Source organism: Ursus americanus, chromosome 19, assembly GCF_024610735.1.
Source record: "Ursus americanus isolate L20-20 chromosome 19, mUrsAme1.1.p, whole genome shotgun sequence".
In the NCBI taxonomy this organism is placed as follows: Eukaryota; Metazoa; Chordata; class Mammalia; order Carnivora; family Ursidae; genus Ursus; species Ursus americanus.
This window is the reverse complement of record NC_142145.1, coordinates 41,065,099-41,081,858: the sequence shown is the minus strand read 5'-3', so window position 1 is coordinate 41,081,858 and position 16,760 is coordinate 41,065,099. Positions and strand designations below refer to the sequence as shown.

Genomic DNA, 16,760 nt, shown 5'->3' with positions numbered 1-16,760 from the left:
ATGCACAAAATTAACTCAAAATGAATTAAAGACTTAAATGTAAGACCTGAAACCATAACATTTCTGGAAGAAAACATAAGCAGTAAGCTTCTACACATCAATTATGGCGATGATGCTTTGGATTTGACATGAAAAGCAAATGCAATGAAAGCACAACTGAACAGGTAAAACTGCATCAAACTAAAAAGCTCTGCACAGCAAAGAAAACTATCAACAAAATAAAAGGTCAACCTACTCAATGAAAGAAAATATTTTCAAGTCATATATCTAATAAAGGGTTACTATCCAAATTATACCAAGAACTCATACAACTCAATAGCAAAAAATGAAACAAAACAAAACAACAGCTACAAAAAGAACAGAAAACAAACTCCACAAAAAATCCAATTAAAAAATGGGCAGAGGCCATATATACAATGGAATATTACTCAGCCATCAAAAAGAACGATTTCTCAACATTTGCTGCAACATGGACGGGCCTGGAGGAGATTATGCTAAGTGAAATAAGTCAAGCAAAGAAAGACAATTCTCATATGGTTTCACTCATTTATGGAACATAAGAAATAGGAAGATCGGTAGGAGAAGAAAGGGAAGAATGAAGGGGGGTAAACAGAAGGGGGAATGAACCATGACAGACTATGGACTCTGGGAAACAAAGTGAGGGCTTCAGATGGGAGGGGGGTGGAGGATTGGGATAGGCCGGTGATGGGTATTAAGGAGGGCACATATTGCATGGAGCACTGGGTGTTACACGCGAGTAATGAATCATGGAACATTGCATCAAAAACTAGGGATGTACTGTATGGTGACTAACATAACATAATAAAAAATTATTATAAAAAAAATAAAGCACTGAGAATAATGGAAGAAAGCAAAAGGCTCTGGAGTCACTGGCAGCATCCCACAGGAGAAACAGCATGGGTTTTATAATCAGAGAGACCTACATATAAATCCCAGCTTTGTTTAATAACCGTGACCATGAGCATTTGCTTAGCTTTGCTGAGTCCCAGTGTCCTCAGCTCCGAAATAGAAATTCTACGTAGCCTACAGATGGCCTATATTGTCCAATATCTAATAAAAATATGAGAAACATAATGGGAATGAAAAAAATGGGCAGAGAAACTGAATGACATTTTTCAAACAAGACAACTAAATAGCCAAAAGATACATGAAAAAAAAAGTTCAACATCATAAATCATCAGGGAAACACAAATTTAAACCACAGTGAGATATCACCTCACATCAGTTAAAATGGCTGTCATTAAAAAAAAATAATAATAAATAAATAAATAAATAAATAAATAAATAAATAAATCAAGCAGGAGACAGCAAGTGTTGGCAAGGATGCGAAGAAAAGAGAACTTCATGCACTGTTGGTGGGAATATAGATGGTACAGTCACAGAGGAAAAAAGCATAGAGTTTCTTCAAAAAATTCAAGATAGAACTGCCATATGATCCAGCAATCCCACTTGTGGGTATATATCCACAGGAAATGAAAATAGGATATTAAAGAGATATAAACACTCCTGTGTTCGTTGCAGCGTTACTTACAATAGCCAAGATATGGAAACAACCTTAGTGTTTGTCAATGCATGAATAATAAAGAAGATGTGGTATGGACAGATATACAATGGAATGTAATTTAACAATGAGAAAAAAGAAATTCCTGCCATTTGTGACAACATGGGTGAATTTTGAGGGCATTATACTAAGTGAAATAAACCAGAGAGAGAAAGATCGGTACTGCATGGTATCACTTACATGAGCAATCTAAAAAAACAAAAAGCCAAACTTGGAAACAGAGAATAGAAAAGTGGTTTCCACGGTTTACAGAGTGGAAGAAACAGGGAAAGGTTAGTTAAAGGTAAGAACTTTCAGCCACAAGATGAGTAAATTCTGAGAATCGAATGTAAAACATGGTGACTACAGTTGATAACACTGTATTATATAATTTAAAAATGTACAACAAAATAGAAAAATATTATAATTGTTTCCTTGTGTATATGTGAATTACTAATTCTCAAGAACATTAAAAAGTGTTATGTAGACAATTTTGTCTTAGTACATACTCTTAAGCAGATTATAAAGTTTATTTGAGACAGGTTTTATTTTATAAATTAAATAAAAAACAATCATTCTAAAATTTATAATATCTCCCATGATACAGGTGATGTTGAAGCTTCCAAGCTGCAGTCTGCCTTTCAGAGGAGAAAGCATCAAATGACTACTCCAAATAGCTTTCCCTACATTCTTCCTCCATATTTTTCTACATAGTCCAGGTTTGCTCACACTAAATGCCTCCAAGACAAGAATGGTATTTTATATCTTTTTGTATTTACAGACAGTAACATAGTCCTTGAAACAATGCACACATGACTAAACTGAATTAAAAATTTTCTTTCTTCTTTCCAAGCTTAGTCATCAAAATTATCTACTTGTCAAATCCAGTCAACTGGTTTCTTTGACTTTGCTGACAACTCTTCTTTCCCTGAAACTAATTTCTTATAGTGTTTTTCACTGTTCCATTTCTTGCATTAATTGTATACTTCTCTGTGTCTAAAATTGTATATTGCACTACTCTGCCACCACACTCCCTTTATTCAAATATTTTCTGGTATATTTACCCTCAGCTTTCTCACTCTTCATGCTTTGCTATGTGGCATCAACTATTATTTCTCAAAACTATATAATCTAACTCAGTCCTCTTACCTGAGAAATGCATTTAGACCCCATTTTTCCAATTGCCTACATATATAATTACCTGCATATCCCACCTCTGCTTCAAATTCAATTTAGAACCATTTTTTTTTGTTGCAAACTAGATTTTCCTCTTGTATTTTTTGCCTAATGGCACCCATGTTCCCTATGTTAGAAAATTGTAAATTGCCTTAAATATTTATTAATGCATTCTCCCTGCTTTATCTATATTCAATCAAACACCAGAAGAATCCTAAACTATACCCTTCTCTTATTCCCCCTTTTATTGCTAATATATTTCAAGCACACATCATTTTTTCCATGTACTATTGTAATTGTGTTTTTACTGCTCTGAGACTCCAACTTCTAGTTCTCAAATCCATCCTCTGCATGTCGTCCTTCCCTAATAAGCAAGTAGGATTGTGTACTTAACAAACATGGCTCATGCACATACATATTATTCTGTTTAATTAGTATATGAAAGTGATGGGAGCATGCTGTCTGTGTCCTCAAGAAACCCACACTTACAGGAGAAACACAGTTGTAAATAATTCTTAGACTATTATTAGCTGATATGAGTACTACGGGGAATTAAAAGGAGTATTCATTTTCTCAACCAACTATTTACTGAGGAAGTCTTCTGGGTATTGTTATAAGCACTTGGATACAGAACTGACCTGGACAGAAGATTTCTGTGTTCATGAGTTTTATCTTCAATGACAGAGGATGGTGGGGTCAAGGAAGGCTTCATGGGGAGATGACATAAGAAATGGGATTTAAAATCACTATTTCTGATGGTGAAGCTTTTTTTTTTTTTAAGATTTTATTTATTTATTTGACAGAGAGAGAGACAGCCAGCGAGAGAGGGAACACAAGCAGGGGGAGTGGGAGAGGAAGAAGCAGGCTCCCAGTGGAGGAGCCGGATGTGGGGCTCGATCCCAGGACTCTGGGATCACGCCCTGAGCTGAAGGCAGACGCTCAACGACTGAGCCATCCAGGCATCCCCTGATGGTGAAGCTTAAATACTCATATTTTGATAAAAGATGCAAAGATGACAGTGATGCATATGGTTAGAAATCATTGATGCTGTTTCCTCTTGCTTAGAGGAACTTCCAGCAAATCAAAAAGCTTATATGTCCATAAGTGGACATATGCTGATCCCAATGGATGCAGTGAGATTTCCCAATCTGAAGTTTTCTACTCTATCAAAAACTTTGAATTCTCCATTCTTTGACATAGACCAGAAAATAGTCTGCTCTTAGAAAGTGGTATTTTAGGTAGAATTTTAAGGATGAGTAGTTTTACTTGGGTGAGAGGAAGTAGGAGTGGAGCAAATATTAAATGCCCTTCATTACAGGGGGTGGCTTTAGGGAGATGGCATGTTCAAGGAATTGAAGCAAGTCTAGTAGAATTGGAGTGCAAAAGAATAGACTGTTTCCTCAATAGTTTTAATTTTCTTAAGTGCAGATTCTAGAGACAAAACTGTTTTCATTTACATGGTCTCAGAATATGCCGAAATGCCTGATATAGAGTAGGATCTTAATGTCTATTTGTTAACTAAACTAATATAAATAATAACAAATCAAAATCTGTCCTTTGGTAATAGTAGTCTGAACTATGGTTTGATATATCAAATCATAGTGGTTCTCAAAAAATATTTTATCAAATTTTTATTTTCAGAGCCACTACTGAGAAGTGCTGGGAAATGTTTACAGTTTAGAAAACTATAACTATTCCCTGAACACCTGTCTCCAGGAAAATGGAAATAGTTGGAATATCCCCTAGGTCTTACCTCAGCTATCCCTTAGGCTACCTGGATTTCTAAGGCACTCAGAGCCTGAGGAATTATTGTGATGACTATTTCATCTGAAAATATTTGCACTGTGTCTGAGGCCTTCAATTCTAAATGCATATATAAACAGTAGGAATTTCAGAAAATGTTTGATCCAGCAAAAGTATATTTTGTGTCTCATAAGGGACTGTTTTCTTGATTCCCCACAATAAACTCAAGCATGCAAGGCCTAGTAGGTTTGTTCATACTTTGGGTTCTAGTGAGATAGAGCAAAGTAGTGTGAGGTAAAAGGAATGTCTCAAACAGGTACGCTTTCAACTTTTTATTCCAGCACTTAACATTAACTGACCTCTAGTAATTTGCTTAATCTTTGTGGTTCTCAGATTGCATGCACATAAGATATAGTTAAAATAATAAGCACTTCTGGGAAATAGATCCTATAACTAAAATCAGCACAGTTCTTTGCACATATTACAAACTCAGAGTCATTTCCATTTCTCCATCTGATTCTACTGTTGCGCTTCTTTTGGACTTACATGATTGAAAGTCTAGGAATTAGAGGCAAACTAGTATCCCTAAAATTCAAATCATGCTAATTTTATTTCATTATATAAGATAAACAGTCCTTATTCAGGTACTTCAAAGGATCATAAGAAAAATAGCCTTTCACTTGTTGAGAAACTTCACTTTATTGTCTCCCAGCCGTCTCTTAAGATCTCTATGCTTGACTGTTCATTTTGACCATAAATTGAGGGTTATGGTGAAAATTCACCTGGTTTATACTTATTTTTCTCTCAGGGAAAATAAGGGACTCTAAAAATAATATTCACACAAGGTGATCAGGCAATAGACCAGAATTTTCTTTTCTGCAAATTATAGTGTAAGTTATATTCCATTATATTTTTATTTTGATAGCAATATCTCTGAACTCTGACTGGTATTTCCCACTTTGTCCTCCATGTCTTTACTATCCATCTGTTCTGACACTATTCCCTATGGAGCTTTTTGTAGAAATTGCTTAGATTCCCTTTTATTACCTCCTATAGGACCCTTTGCTACTTGATTGTCCTACTGAAAATACAGCTAATTCTATTTCTTCAAAGTAACACTGAAATAATTATCCTGTCTTCTTAGACCCTGCCCCTTGCTAAATACATGCATTTTCTCAATTTATGAACAGTTGATTTGTTTGACTATACTTTTCCTGCAGTATTTTTTAAAAATTAATTCTTTGGAAAACAGTATGGAGTTTCCTCAAGACGTTAAAAATAGAGTTACCCTACCACCCAGCAATTGCACTACTAGGTATTTACCCCAAAGATACAGATGTAGTGAAAAGAAGGAGCACATGTACCCCAATGTTCATAGCAGCAATGTCCACAAGAGCTAAACTGTGGAGGGAGCCAAGATGTCCTTCAACAAAGATGAATGGATAAAGAAGATGTGGTTCGTATATACAAAGGAATATTACTCAACCATTGGAAAGGATGAATACCCACCATTTGCATCGACATGGATGGAACTGGAGGGGATTATGCTGAGTGAGATAAGTCAAGCACAGAAAGACAATTATCATATGGTTTCTCTCATATGTGGAATGTAAGGAATAGCACGGAGGACCCAGGGGAAGGGAGGAAACTCAAGGGGAAGAAATCAGAGAGGGAGACAAACCAAGAGAGACTCTGGACTCCAGGAAACAAACTGAGGATTACAAAAGGGAGGGGGAGGTGGGAGGATGGGGTAACCGGGTGATGGGTATTAAGGAGGGCACGTGTGGTGATGAGCACTGGGTGTTATACACAAGTAATAAATTGTTGAACACTACATTAAAAACTACTGATGTACTACTGTATGCTGGCTAATTGAATATAATAATAAATTCTAAAAAAATAATGCTTTAGAGTTCTTGAGTCCCCAACCTGTTAATCACTCTGCCAAATATATTGTTTGGAATTTATTAAACATATCTTTCAGATGTGTTTATTAAACATATATAAAGATATTAAACATATCTTTCAGATGGCTCCCATCTTCTTTTTTAAAAAAAGTAGAAATATCTTGTTGTCTCATACTGAGATAAACACATTGTAGGAGCCACCATTTGATATCAACTCTGAACTATTTCTTTACCAATACAGTTGTATCACACGTCTTTTCCTACTTTTTTTTTTTTTTTTTGTATTTAGAAATATTTTCTTTGGGCAGAAGTAATACTCTTTTTTGCTCATCTTTTACAGCTTTTAATGCGTCTACTTAGGTACCGGCATTCCTTCAAGATTCTGTAAAAGGACGACCTTTCCTTATTCTCTAACAGAAACAAGGTTGAACTTATTTCCTAACCATTTGAAAATATACATATCAAATTCAAATTCGAGTAATATCTCACTATTTTTAAGTTTAAGTGGTTTAATTTATAACTTCATCAGTATGAATTTCTGTTCTATGGATACTAACAGCCTTTCCACCATTGCTTTAATTATCTTATATTAATAACTGGTTGCAAGCTATTTGCAGCATTATTAGCTCAATCAAATCAGTGTTGGATGTTCATATATTTCTAGAGTGGGAAGAAAATTAATCACCTCTGCTGAACTGAGACAAAATTGAATGAATTAATGGGAAAAGTAATATTTTTATTGTATAGATTATATTTTATTATTGTAATGTTTCCCTTTTTCCAAAAAGAAACATAAGATACAAAATATAAAAACAAAAGGCATAAACCATAAATATAGAACTCAATAATGTATTACAAAATGAAAATCCAAGTAACCACCACCTGGTCCAGGAGAAAACATTACTGCATCTCAAAAGCCATATTCATGCCCCTCACAATCACTACTCACTTCCTTTCTTAAGGTGACCACTATCTTGACTTTGACTATATGGTGCAATTTGTGTGTCTTTGTTCTTTTTGTAAATGTAAGTGCACATTTATGTCTGATTTTTTTTGCTCAGCATTGTTTCATCCACACTATTCCACATAGCAGCAATTCATTTTCATTTCCTTATAGAGTTTTATTATATAAATACACCATAATTTATTTATCTAATCTATGACTGATGGGCATTTTGATCGTTTCTAATTTTAGCAATTACAGATGAAGCTGCCATAAACATTCTTGTGCATGTTTCTGGAGAGTTGCTTTTATAACTAGTGATGATATTATCACTACATATCTATAATTTTGGTAGGTGATTCAAAAGAATTTGCTAGAATAGTTACCTAATTTAGACTAAGCAAAGTATGAGAGTTCTAGTTGTCCTACATCATTGCCAACAAAGTAAGCCCTACATATCCATCGGTCAATTGCTTTTTGGACTCTCATTTAATCAACAGAAACCTGATTTTCACGTAATACAATTTATTGATCTTTTCCGTTTTGAATATGTCCTATTTAAGAAATTGTATATATTCTTTCTTTAAAAGGTATTCTTTCATATTATCTTTTAGAGATGCAAGGTCTTCAAAAAAGAAGGCAAGTGGAAAGAGGTATATCCTGCTCACATACACATACACGTAGGTACACAAAGAAGGAGAGGAAATTAGAATTTGTATTTTGAATTCGGCTTTAATTCTCATTTATTCAAAGTCATTTGACCCTGACCCACTTCCCAACCAATAAATATCTTTGAAATCTACCTGTTTGAAACAACTATACTTCTGTTACTGGGAATAGACTGGACAGTTGGTAGGGAATGCTTCCATCTGAGAAGCACGGTAATCATTAATAATGATTCTATGCTGAAAATTTTCTATGGATTGTAGTTCATGAGAAAAAATAAAACAGCATCCAGTCTTAGGAAACAGGAGTACCACAAACTAGGTGATAGTACTGGGCCGGATGCCAGTTTCAGTAGGCAATAAACGGGTTGAAAAATTAGCTGAGAAAATTGTTAAAATTATCTTTGATAAACCTACACTGTGAAGTAAAAAGACACAGTTCCATCTCTACTATCAACATAGTTTTGAAATACTCATAAGGAAAGATGATTTTCCTCTTGGCTATGTGTTTTTGTGTGTGTGTGTGTGTGTGTGTGTGTGTGTGTGTGTGAAAAGCGAAAGGTGACTCTACTGTCATTATTAAAACCAGATATGGTCCTTCCCTCAGTCATATTCAGTCTCAGTTATTCCTGGCTAAAAGCCCTAAAGCTATATAATGTTCATATTTTTTTTATTTGAGAGTTTCAACATTATTTCTTAACTACGCCTTTCTGTCATATATCTGTGAAAATTTCAACCATTGTCTTAATTATTGTTGTGGTGTAGTAGGATATAATGTCTAATCAATTTTCACCATTACTCCTACCTAAACAATCCTCCCTTCATATACAAAAAGGAGGAAATAATAGACCCAATTTGCATAATGCTTTAATGTAGTCATGCTGAGCAACATGCTTCACAGATAATCAACTTTGTTAAAGATAATGGTGTACCAATTTATAATACAGTGCTGTGTTACATTGTTTGAGGGATGGGGAGAAAGGGAAGAAAAGCAAACGTTTCCAGGGAATTTAGAGTGGTTTAAGCAACGAAACAAAGAGAAATAATAATTATTAAAGCAGTGTTTAGAAACAATTTTAAATGGAAATATTTCTTCAGACGAAACGTAGTACAAAGATCTAATACACAAAGTCAGTAAAGTATCCTGGACATGCTTGGTTACTCTCCATACCTTGCCCATTTTCAGTGGCCTCTGAAGTATCTTTGTGAACCTTTTGGCTGTCAGCAATACAGTTTGATAACCACTGAATTACTTACAAAAATGATGTCATTGTGGGATAAGACCATAAGTAGCTACAGCCTCTACTTAGAAAAAAAATTCTCTAAGAAGACCCTCAGAGAGAAATAGAATATGTGAACAGGCTCTGAAAAAGTGAAAACATCCTAGGCTCTTTAGCAGATGATTATTTTATGAAGTGGAATGAATCTGTTAAGGCATCTGAACCCCTGTTTTCAATAGAGTCAATTAAGAGTATAACAGTACCTCAAAGGGATGCCATGACAGAAACTGCGTAAAGTACGTTAAAAATGCTTTGTTTAAAAAAAAAATCCAAAAACTTAACAAATGTAAGGCAGCATTTTGCTAAGTATCAGAAAACGATTTGCTTAACATGCTATCTCTGATCCCATGGTCTCTAATACCATCTATTAGGCCACTTATTGAATACCCTTTTCCTGTAAAGGACCAGATAGCAAATATTTTAGGTTTTGATGGCCATGTCTTCTGTGTCAGCCACAGGTACTCAACTCATGTTATAACACTATAAATAGGTAGGTGTGACTATGTTGCAATAAAACATTATTTACAAAAACAAACAGTTGGCTGAATTTGCCCAGTGAATCATGGTTTGCTGACCTCTGCACTGGATCCTTTCAACTCAAAGTGTGGTCCACAGACCAGCAGCAGCATTCAGAGGGAGCAAGACAGGCTACATAGGTTGTGGGCAAAATTAAAATGCAGGGCCTTTTGTTCATAAATTACTAAGAATATTAATATGCCGACAGCAGAGTATTAAATCAAATGTAAGGCCTTTGTGTAACTGCACAGGTCCCACACCTGTGAATCCAGCCTGGCCTTAAAGTTTATGAAAAATGGAGAACCTCAGGCCCTATCCTTGACCTAGATTGAATCACACTTTGCACATCAATAAGATCCTTAGATGATTCTTATGTACATAGGTTTTAAGAAGCACCGATAGACTAAAATGATTTTAAGATTGTATTTCCTGCTAGAAATCATCTAATGAAGTCTAAGTAAGTGCTTTCCTCTGTGAGGAACCTACTTTGAAACTGGTAGAAAACTCTTAACAAAACAATTGAAAAATTAACATAGTCAACAAATATTCTCCTGTATTCTCTAACTAATCTTCCAATTAAATGATTTGCAACTTATCCTCAGTTTCTTCTGTCACTCTCACTGTACTTAACTGATTGCTGAGTGTTGATCATTCCCTTTCAGAGAATTTTCTCTTTCTGCAGCACCTCTCCGCAAAGTGTAGTGGGTAAGAATGTTGATGCTGGAGCTGAACTTCCTGGGTTTGTATGCTGGCCACACCTCTTACCAGCTGTTTGGGCTTGGACAGGTTACTTAATTTATCTGTTTCAGTTCCCTCTTCTGTTAAGTAGAGAAGATAATAACTCATAGCATTATTGTGAGGATTAAATGAGTTTTTATATGTAAACAATTAGTGCTCGACACATGGTAAATATTTATAAATATTAGATAATATTATATTATCTATCAATTACCATCACCTTTAATTCTTTTGGCTCTTATAATCAGTTTCCTGAGCTCCTGCCATATTACCTGTTCCTAGTGTCCCTAATTAGGATTAGCTGCACAGAATTTAGGGAGCAAAATTAGCCATGTTGTTGTAGTACAAGAATAAGAAGGATTTTTTTTTTTTTTGTGAGCGTAATATAACAGGAGCCAGGTAATTGTATCAAGGATAAAATCAACGTGTAGAAATCAATTCCAAGAAATCAAGTACACTAAATTCAGTTGATTCCAGTCTTTGAGATTCAAGGAGGTCTAGACCAGGAGTCAAAAATTATAGCCTTTGGCTAAAGTTAGCCTACTTCTTGTTCTTATAAATAAAGTTTTAATGGAGCACAGTCAGGCTCATTCTTTTTCTTATTGTCAGTGTCTACTTTTACACCATTAAGATAGAGTTGAGTAGTTGTGACAGAGCCCATATAGCCCACAAAACCTAAAACGTTTAGTATCTGGCCCTTCACAGAAATAAACAAACAAAGGTACTAGCTCCAGAGGATTATAGAATGCAAGACAGAATTGGTGGGATTTTCAGGCAGAACTTGATCATTGAAAGAACCTTCTAAAATAGGACTGAGAAGAATAAAGTCTGAAAGCAATCCAAGTCATATGGCTGAGAATCAGGCCCTGGAGTGGGAGAGGGCATTGAGCCAGAATATTCAGGGAGTTTATGGCTTATTTTCATTGCTGAATCATTTGGGGACTCAACCCTCTTTAAAGAAAGAGCTAAAACTACTTCTAAAACACAATTTCTAGTGAGGTGAGTGCTGTGATCATTCTGAATGAATTCTCCTTATTCTGGGGATGCATAGGAAATTTGGCAGAAGACTAGGTGATCAATACAATGATAAGGGTACAACAATTATCATCCTAAATCTAATCATGTAAGTTTGTTTTGACACCATCATATTATAAGGTAAAAATTCTTTGAATTGGCATATAAATTCTTCTGTTGAAAGTCTTATAAACTCAGGCTTCCAGAGACACCGTTACACACTTGGCTTTGAATATGAAAAATACCTAGTTTTGACTCCAGCTTTTGCAGATGTTTTTTCTATAACCTAAAATATCCTTCCCTTGCCCTTCACCATAAAGCAGGTTGCAATTCAACCTATAAATAGCCAGCTCAAATACCATCTGTTCTGGAAATCCTTTCACTCGTCTTGCAGACATAATTAGTTATTCCTTTCACTGTAAGTGGAGAAGATCATGTTATAACCCAGGAAGTTAGTGGACACATAAAGCAGAAAGCCAACATAGCAGCAGGGTTCCATCTACGAGTGATGTCTTCCACATGTAGGAAGCCAAACTAACAGACTCCTCCCAGCATTGGTAGGAACAAAAAGCAGTAACCCACTATTACTGGGCTTCATCCCAAGAGTAACACCATAATAGGATAAGCTCATATAGTAGCTGTTCTTCCCTGAGTGGAAATATTCAACAAGCAGGTACTTTCCAGAACGTGTTAACAGATAAAACCACCTGGCAGTCTTTGCAGTGGTACTGTAAGTTAGTAGATACTGCCCTCTCAGAATAATATGGAAAATGCCATTCTGTGAAATAGACAGTCAACAAGAAAGAGGAAAATAATTAAATTTGAAGGAATTTACCTATCAAAATAAAATGTATAGGAGTTCAGGGGTTTCTGTTTTCCATGGTTACCAGTGAGGACATTTCACTCTTGTGAATGGGGTTTCTGATTCAAATCAAGGGTAAACTACTGGGCAATGGTCATGGATAATGTAATCACCAGAAAGAGCAAAATGGTGACTTTTTTCCACATGCAGAACCCTTATATCACAATCTTTCCTTGTTTCTGTTTTGTTCCATCTCTTTGGTTGGCTTTGCCTTCTTTTCTCTTTGACCTTTTCCAGTTGTATAGTAAAAGGAATAAACTTTCTTTCTTTCTTTCTTTCTTTCTTTCTTTCTTTCTTTCTTTCTTTCTTTCTTTCCTTTAATTGGAAATAGATTTCTATTTGGAAACCTCTTTGATTGGAAGAATTGTTTCCCATTCCTCCAACCTCTTTTTTCATATGTTAAAGTCAAAATGAATCGAAGATGGAGAACCAGAAAATAATGAACATGGAAGACAGAATTTACGGGTTTTTTTTCTAGTAAGTATAGGAAGACTTCTCATAAATAACATGCATAACAGAAAAATTTTCCAATTGGGAGATGAAAGGTCTGAGTTAAAAATGAGTAGGACTCATTTGCCTGTGTGTCTCTTCTAACCATTAACTTATGAACCTGAAACAATAGTTGATGTCTGATGGAGAATTAAAGTTTATATATATTAATTGGACTTAGATCACTTACGGCTAACAGACTGGATGATATAATAGACAAGACTGACACAAGGAACATACCTATGAAACTATATAGCCACATGTATGAATTTGCAGTAAAACTTGTTAATAAGAAAATTATAAAACAACAATAACTATTTGAAAATGTTTAAACATTATTTTACATATATGGACTAATGAGGAAATAAAAATAAAATTATGTATGCCTTGGAAAGAACAGATGACTTGAAAATTGCATGTGAACATATTTTAAATTTCTCTGAAATTTTAATAGTTGCAAATGTATAGCTTTACAGACATATACTACTGTTTCCACATCCACCTCTACATGCACACAAATATACCCATGACAGTGAATAAATGAATAAAACATCCAACTCAAAAAGTTAGGGAGAAAAAACTGCAATAAAATTAGGAAAGTCGTTTGAAGACCATAAATATAATTGTGAGCATAGCTAAAATTTTTGAAGATTTAGTGAGGATGAGGGTAGAGGGAAATTCTACAAATCTAATCAGGTAAAGGATAAAGTAGTTTAGAAACAACAAATGAGATATGATTGCATATGTACAAACAGATGATATACTAGATGAAAATTGGTTGCACAAATTCAAATAAATATCAATGAAACGGAAAAGTTTATGAGTTAACATCTAATTAATCCAAGGAGAAACTATATACGAACAAATAAATATGTAACAAAAAGTAAATGTTATTAAAGAAATGACTCCACAAAAGCTATTGTATGCCAATGAATTTAGTGATTTTTTAAAAATTCCCCAATAACAGTTCCTTTTATAAGGAAATATTCTTTTTTTTTTTAAGATTTTATTTATTCATTTGACAGAGAGAGACAGCCAGCGAGAGAGGGAACACAAGCAGGGGGAGTGGGAGAGGAAGAAGCAGGCTCCTAGCGGAGGAGCCTGATGTGGGACTCGATCCCAGAACGCTGGGATCATGCCCTGAGCCGAAGGCAGACGCTTAACAACTGCGCCACCCAGGCGCCCCTATAAGGAAATATTCTAAGGAAAGGAGACATATCTAAGAAATGTAGACAAATATTCACAAGACATCCATTGAGGTGTTATTTATTATAGATAATTTGGAAATCTCAGTATATATTACATATATTACATACATATATTGTTAATCAAATCCAAACAAGGGCTACAGATCAGCCTTAATTCTTTCTCTCATACTTGACATGCAATCCATCAGGAAGTCATATTGGCTCTACCTTCAAAATATATCCCAAATAATCAAACTATCTATATCTTACCACTTAAACCACTATCATTCTACACAGAGCCACCATCTTCTTTTGCCTGAATTCTGAAGTAGCCTCTACCTGGTTTCCCTGGTTGCATTTTTGACCCTCCACCCCAGAAGGTGCTTTCCATAGTGCAACTAGAGAAATCCTGTCAAAATATGTATCTAAGCATCTCATTTTTATGATCAAAATAATTCAATTACTTCCCTATAAACTCAAAGTAAAATTCAAGAACCACCATGGGTTATAAGATCTGGGTCCCTGCTGCTTCTTTATTTAATCCCTACCAGATCTCCTTACCCATTGTGTTCCTCCAGCCCTCTTGGCTCCTTGATGCTTCTTGAGAGAGGCAAACAAGTGCCTCAGGACTTTACTTTTCATTTGCTTTCCCATCTGCCTGGAACTCTTTTCCCTCAAATAGCCAGGTGACTTTACTTCTCACTTCATTCTACCTTTCCCTCAAACACCAATCACCCCAACAAAAAAGCATCCCTGACAAACGTGCTGAAAATACAGAAAATCCATCATTTCCTATCACTTTATCTGACTTTATTTCCTCATGATGCTTATATTAAATTATACATTTATTAACTATTTATCTGTCTCCTCCCACTAGAAAATAAAAGCTATTAGAGCAAGGGTTTGTTTGTTTGTTTTGTCCTTGTATCCAGTGTTTATAAGAGTCTGTGGGAATATAAGGGAGCTCAATAAATACTTCTGAATGAAAGAATGGATAAAATTAATAACATCCAGGAAATATAAATGTGAAATGTGAAAATTATGGTTTTGCCCATATCACTGCATTTTATTTAGTTATAAAATAGATGTTAAGATAATGGAATACTTGCTTTCCCTGGTGTGATTCTGTCCTGCTTGGCTCTTCCCTGCATAGCAGTAGTGTATCTCTGTCTGCCTTCTTTAACCTCCTACATGTGTTCCACCACTCCATGGAAGATTTGATGGACATGGAATGAGCCCTCTGAGGCCCCAGATATTTCTTTTCAGTTGTGAACTAAAGTGGATAATGATGAAAATGAGCATCAGTTATCTTTAAGAACAGTCATTTTAGGGGTTGGTGCAGAGAATGAATTACACATTGTTGAAGCAAAGGCAATGAAGTCCAATGGAAGTCACACTGGAAACTTTGAAAATGTCTGTACAGCCAAGGTTTGCCTTGAGGGCTTGGAAATTATACCACCTGTGGTCTTACAATTGACATGTTGTTCAGGGTCTGTGCATAGTGGTGGATAGCACTCAGTAGCTGTGGGAGAGTCAGAAAATAAAAAGGAAGAGGACACAAAATTCCTTAGCAATCTGGAAAATGTTCTAACCTTGGAAGTGGTAGTACATTTCTACAGGAAAAAGAAAAACTTAGTGTTGGTGAAAATGATGATGAAGATGATGAAGATGATGAAGATGATGAGGAAGAAGAAGAAGAAGAAAAGAAGAAGAAGAAGAAGAAGAAGAAGAAGAAGAAGAAGAAGAAGAAGAAGAAGGGAAGAAGAAGAAGGAGGAGGAGGAGGGGGAGGAGGGGAGAGGGAGAAGAAGAAGGAGAAGAACAACAAGAAGGAAGAGGAGGAGGAGGAAGAGATGATGAACACGATGAGGAGGAGGAAGCTGAAGAAAAAGCTCCAGTAAAAAAATCTATATGAGATACTCCAGCCAAAAATGCAAACCAGAATGAAAGAGACTCAAAACCATCAACACCAACATCAAAAGGTCCCCAATCCTTCAAAGAAAAGGAAAAAATTCTTAAAACACCCAAAGGACCTAGTCCTGTAGAGGACATTAAAGCAAAAATGCAAGTAAGTATAGAAAAAGCTGGTTTTCTTTCCAGAGTGGAAGCCAAGTTCATCAATTATATGAAGAATTGCATCCAGATGACTGACCAGGAGGTTATTCAAGATCTCCAGCAGTGGAGGAACTCTATTAAGAAAATAGTTTAAACAGTTTCTTAAAATTTTCCATCATTCCATCTTTGTAATGGTTGATATCTGGACGTCCTTTTTATAACACAGTGAGAATTTTCCCTACCATGTCTGATAACTGTTGTCTAGGTTCCAATGCCAAGAATGTGTTGTCCAAAATGCCTGTTTAGTTTTTAAAGATGGGACTCCACCCTTTGCTTGGTTTTGAGTATGTATGGAGTGTTATGACAGGACATAGTAGTAGTGATAATCAGACAAATGGAAATGGAGGGGAGACAAAAATATGCATGTGAAATAAACTCAGTATTTCAATAAAGTAACAAAAAAAGAGCATGGAGTGCTTAATATCTGAATTTAAGTATAAAATTCAATCTACAAATTTGCACACATAATATTGTGTCAACGGTGTGCAAATTACACATGCATTGAAAAAACAGAAGGAAATAAACTAAAAATCTCCATTAAAACTTTCTTAGAGTGGTAAAACTGA

General features: G+C 35.3%; 1 pseudogene; it reads left to right on the top strand.

The window, feature by feature from the left end:
- Positions 1-15,289: 15,289 nt before the first annotated feature.
- Positions 15,290-16,326, top strand: LOC123782015 (nucleophosmin-like; annotated as a pseudogene).
- Positions 16,327-16,760: the final 434 nt, after the last annotated feature.